Genomic DNA, 6,000 nt, shown 5'->3' with positions numbered 1-6,000 from the left:
GAAATACTCCTCACTAAAACCCACTGAATTCAAAAATCTCATTACTGGCATATATTACTTTTGCCATTCCAGGACATAAATTAAATGGGACAGACAACTATTGCACTAGTAACAGAGCAGTAGTTTAGACAAAAGGATTGTCCGTATCAGCATATGCCACATCAGCATAATATATCCATTACAGGTAATAATATGAGCACAGTACCATTGCCTCAGCAAGACAGCACCAGGTGCCATGCCTTGACAAGCTAAGGTAGGTCTAAAAAGTTGTGAAACTAGGAGACAGAATACGTAAGATTGCTCAAATTTGTAATTATGAAACATCACAAACAGTTCTGATACTATATTTTTTAGACACTGTAAATGAAGAAGCTAGGCTGAGAAGACAGCCAAAGAGAAGCAGTACTGTTCCTTGCAAGTTCTTAAGGAGATCAGTTTACTGCCATGTGTAACGACTTGCTTAAAACCATCATAGTAGTAGGTCTAGAAAGTAGTAAGTGTGACGACAATTTTGAAAAAGTCTTCTGGGAACTCCAGAGAAGTAAATCTGAAAATGCACCAGGCAAATTCTTAGAAAGGATAATAAACAATATAATTAAAAAGCTGATATATGGATAAAAACATTCTGAGGAAGACCCAACATAGCTTCTTAAACAGAAATCATTGGAGGAAGATCTATTTGGCATAATCTGCCAAGATTCCCAGAAAACACTCAACAGGGTATTTCACCAGAGCCAGTTACAGATGATGAACTGTCATGAAGTAGGAGGGAAGTCCTCACATGAATGAATATCTGCTTTAAAGCTTTAAAACAAATGTAAGACAGAAGTAAGAGTAAGATACTTCTTTTTCTCACTGGAAAGATGATAACAACAGGATCTTCCAGATATCTGTGTGAAGGTTTGTACTATTCAACGCACTCAATAATGATCTGGAAAATCGAACAAATAGTTAAGTGATATGGTTTTCTAATGCCACTAAGTTTTTCAGGGATCTAACAGTAACAGTCCAGTGGGTGGTGCTGGGGAAACAACAGAAGGACATTGTGACAGTAAGCAACAACACAGCATAATCAGTCTAGGTAAAATAAACTAATGCATATAGATAAAAACAATCTTACCTTCATATTTTCATTGTAGGATTGCTAATTACCTATCACTACTCAAGAAAACTACCCTGTGGTTTAGCAGCACTTACAAAAACCTGAACTCAGTAGAGGGTTAAAACTACACCAAATGTTAAAAAGTGTAAAAACAGATGTAGAAAATAAAATAGAATATATCATTATAAATCCAAGGTGCATCCATAATGTGAACAATTTGTGTTGTTTTCGTCCCTTTCCACTCTTCATTTTATAGCAAGTAGAGCAGAATCAGAGAAGACTGAAAAGGGCAATGAAGGGTGGAAAATGAGGTGTTCCAGTAGGTGTCATTAATCCAAAATCTAGGTTCTTAAAATTTCCATTGAAAGAGTGTTGATTCATAGAAGTGTTAAATGTCAACAAACACCTAAGTTTTAACCTGTAGTGGCACCCTGAGTACCAACAGATCTGCTCTTGGTCTGTCCAGAACTGCCTAACGGTACTTTAGTAAGCATATCAAGGTATAAAGGTTTCTTAGCTCCACCATGAGCCACAGTGATGCTTTTGCAGACTTTACACAGATACCAAATATGATGGTCACTCAGAAAGCACACGCGCTGGATAGGTTCTGAATTAAATGAAAAGGTATGGTATAACTTCCATACATCCCTATTGGATGCAGAAGGAACAACAGTGACAGGGGATGAGGAAAAGGCTAAGGTACTTAATGCCTTCTTTGCCTCAGTCTTTAATTGTAAAGAAAGTTGTTCTGTCTATGTACAAACCCAGGAGCTAGAGGAGCAAAATGAGGCTCCCATGATCCAAGAGGAGGTGGTCAGAGCCTTGCTAACCCCACTAGAAACCCACAAGTCTATGGGGCCAGATGGGATTCACCCTAGGGTATTGAAGGAGCTGGCGGATGTGCTGGCCAAACCCCTTTCCATCATCTTCCAACAGTCCTGGAAGACTGGGGAAGTCCCACTGGCCTGGAGGCTGGCTGATGTTGTGTCCATCTACAAGAAAGGTCGCAGGGAGGACCCAGGAAACTACAGGCCTGTCAGTCTGACCTCAGTGCCAGGGAAAGTCATGGAGCAGGTGATCTTGAGTGCTATCATGAAGCACATGCAAGAGAACCAGGTGATCAGGCCCAGCCAACATGGGTTCACAAAAGGCAGGTCTTGCCAAACTAACCTGATCACCTTCTATGACAAAGTGACTCGGCTGCTGGATGAGGGAAAGGCTGTGGATGTGGTCTTCCTGGACTTCAGTAAAGCCTTTGACACAGTTTCTCACAGCATTCTGCTTGAGAAACTGTCACCTCTGGCCTGGACAGGTGCACACTCTCCTGGGTGGGAAACTGGTTGGATGGCCGGGCCCAGAGAGTGGTGGGAAATGGTGTGAAATCCAGCTGGAGGCCAGTTACAAGTAGGGTTCCTCAGGGCTCAGTGCTGGGTCCAGCCCTGTTCAATGTCTTTATCAATGACCTGGATGAAGGCATCGAGTGCACCCTTAGAAAGTTTGCAGATGACACTAAGCTGAGTGGAAGTGTTGATCTGCTGGAGGGTAGGGAGGCTCTGCAAAGGGATCTGAACAGGCTGGACCACTGGGCAGATTCCAATGGCATGAGGTTTAACAAGGCCAAGTGCCGGGTCCTGCACTTGGGGCACAACAACCCTATGCAGTGCTACAGACTAGGAGAAGTCTGTCTAGAAAGCTGCCTGGAGGAGAGGGACCTGGGGGTGTTGGTTGACAGCGACTGAACATGAGCCAGCAGTGTGCCCAGGTGGCAAAGAAGGCCAATGGCATCTTGGCTTGTATCAGAAACGGCGTGACCAGCAGGTCGAGGGAGGTTATTCTCCCTCTGTACTTGGCACTGGTGAGACCGCTCCTCGAATCCTGTGTTCAGTTCTGGGCCCCTCACCACAAGAAGGATGTTGAGGCTCTGGATCGAGTCCAGAGAAGAGAAACAAAGCTGGTGAAGGGGCCGGAGAGCAGGTCTTATGAGGAGCGGCTGAGAGAGCTGGGGTTGTTTAGCCTGGAGAAGAGGAGGCTGAGGGGAGGCCTCATTGCTCTCTACAACTACCTGAAAGGACGTTGTAGAGAGGAGGGTGCTGGCCTCTTCTCCCAAGTGACAGGGGACAGGACAAGAGGGAATGGCCTCAAGCTCCGCCAGGGGAGGTTTAGGCTGGACATTAGGAAAAAATTCTTCACAGAAAGGGTCATTGGGAACTGGAACAGGCTGCCCAGGGAGGTGGTTGAGTCACCTTCCCTGGAGGTGTTTAAGGCACGGGTGGACGAGGTGCTAAGGGGCATGGTTTAGTGTTTGATAGGAATGGTTGGACTCGATGATCCGGTGGGTCTCTTCCAACCTGGTTATTCTATGATTCTGCCAGTAGAATCCACCTTCAACAGGCCATGAAGGGATATGAATGTTCATCAGTCACCTCTCAGAGGTGAATGTTTCAGTCCCTCACAAAGAAGATACTCTGTTCTCCCAAATTAACTAAATATAAGAAAGAATAATGTTAACATAGTTTTAAATACCAACCTGAGGCTACCAGCTCAGCACCATAGCTCCTAAGCTTTTCCATGTGTCTATCTTTTGGAAGTGGGAATAAGCCTCTAAATTACTCAGAAAATTCAATACAAACAGCAAAACGTAACAGCAGATGGCACTGTCATATCAAAGCTCATACAGATCTCATTTTCATATTTAATCAGATATTATTCATAGATAACGGAATAGAAAAGCGAGTGACAAGCAAATTTGCACAAAATAATTAAACATGATTTGCTAAATATTCTTCTTCATCTCTGATTAACCATTCGAGTCTTGAAATGTTCTAATATTGGATTTGAAGTATTACATTTGCTGATACATTTGCACCAATTTCTTTGGCTTGGTTCAGCCATCACAGCAGTTCTACATTCCCAGGAGAAATAACCTGGAGCATATGTAATTATTTCTTCTAAAAGTGCTCATCATCACACAGTTAATAAGAAAACAAAACTGCAATTTCCTTTACTTTCACATACAATACTATCTATGAAAACTGTAATGACAAAGGAAAAGCAGCTTTTATTATTTCTTAAAAGATGATTGAAAAGATTTATCAAATCACTGGAAATGATCAGATGCTTAATGAATGAAGAGCAGAATCAGTTTGGACATTTTGAAGCACCAATAGTTACACCTATAACAGCTCATATGTAGAAGTGTCAGCTATAACCACCTCTAGAGAAGTCCCAAAACATATGATCCCTGTTTATATCTATGAGATACTTTTTAGTGCTTCTGCCATTTACATTTGTAATGCAAGCTGATATGTGTTTTTTCAAGCCCCTTATTCCCACACTGAGGCTAAATTTCTGAAGCACAAACACTTTACAAGTCACTGGGCCATGCAATGAATAAGTAACTACAGCTCCTTACTATGAAGCCTAAGTCAAATATCAGAAAAGCAACTGTCTGTTTAACTGCCAGTTCCACTCTGCCATGCAAAATCTTTAAATTTCCACTGATCCCAAGGTGAACTTCAAATGCAGACTCTCTGCCTTCTCAGGGTAAGTGACTTAGACTATAGCCTTGAAGACAAAAACAGTCTGTCAGAGATGAAAGCTCTCCCTCTACAGAGCCCTCCTGGTCCCAAGGAAGATTTTCAAATAAAAAATATATTTCCAAATAAAAAGCACAAGATACCTGGATGAGAATGGAAGATGTGCTGGTCTATCTTTTATTGGACTGAACTAAGATAAGATCAGCTTCATTTTGTGTCAAATATTCATAAAGCATTAAACAGAGGCTATTATGTTAGCATGGGTTTGTAAATCTGACTGTGATTGTGACTCCCGACTTGTGCCGTCACGACAGAGAAGGGCACCACTCTAGCCTGCCCTCCACCCTGAGGCACCATGGAGCAGGGCACCAAACACCACATCCTCCACCATGAGTCACCCTGGAGCAGAGCACCACTCCAACAAGTCCTCCACTGTGAGGCACCATTCAAACACCACAGCAGGTGCCATCAGGCTGCTGAGAAGTCCCAGGCAAATTAAATGAAAAGGCACAACTGTGACTCTACGTACTGCGGTATTTTGTAAAATCTTAAAGGGTACTTGAAAATTTTCAAAGTAGAAAGCCCAAGGCAAGCCATCTCTTTCTCCTCTTTGAGACAATGCACTGACTGCCAGCTGGTGTGGTGACAGGGAAGCAGCTGAAGAAGCCTGATACAAACCTTCACCATATCTTACTCCTAACTTTTTCTGCAGTGAGGCCAGATATGGAGTAAACTACTAACATAAGATATTCAAACTCCAGGAGATCTTTTAAACAGCATGTCTTTGAATATTAAAAGGGTTTTGATTATAAACAAAAGATCATCACTTTCTTAACAAACATAAAACCAAAGACATTTATTTTACTTTGTGTTACAATTAAAAATGAGATTACTGTCTAACATCACAGTAGTTCTGGAGCCAAGACTTTACAGAAAGCAGGAAAATAATATGAGCTTTTAAATAGAATTTTAGAACTTGAAGTAGAGATTCATAATAAATGGATTATTATCTATAAAGCAAGTTAGAGGGAATCTTATCCCAGAGGAAAATTTGATATACAAACATTATCTTTAATAAAAATAAAATTCAATATTTTTCAATATTGAAACACCGTAACAGTCTTACTGAAATATTTGAATCTGGTAGAGTAAAAATATATATATGTTTATAACTGAAAAGCCAAGTTTGTGACTTATCTTGGCTTTTTGTATAACATCTCACAGATGCATTGCAGGGATCACATTGCAAAAGATTAGGTCATATCCAACCTCAATCTAGATTAGGAACCCTGTGCAGCAGCACATGTTGGTGATCAGAAGGCCAAGATATAGGGGAGCAGAGCTCTGCTCTGGGGAAGGTAG

Source organism: Phaenicophaeus curvirostris, chromosome 3, assembly GCF_032191515.1.
Source record: "Phaenicophaeus curvirostris isolate KB17595 chromosome 3, BPBGC_Pcur_1.0, whole genome shotgun sequence".
Lineage (NCBI taxonomy): Eukaryota > Metazoa > Chordata > Aves > Cuculiformes > Cuculidae > Phaenicophaeus > Phaenicophaeus curvirostris.
The sequence above is the reverse complement of the archived record's forward strand: the minus strand, read 5'-3'. Positions refer to the sequence as shown.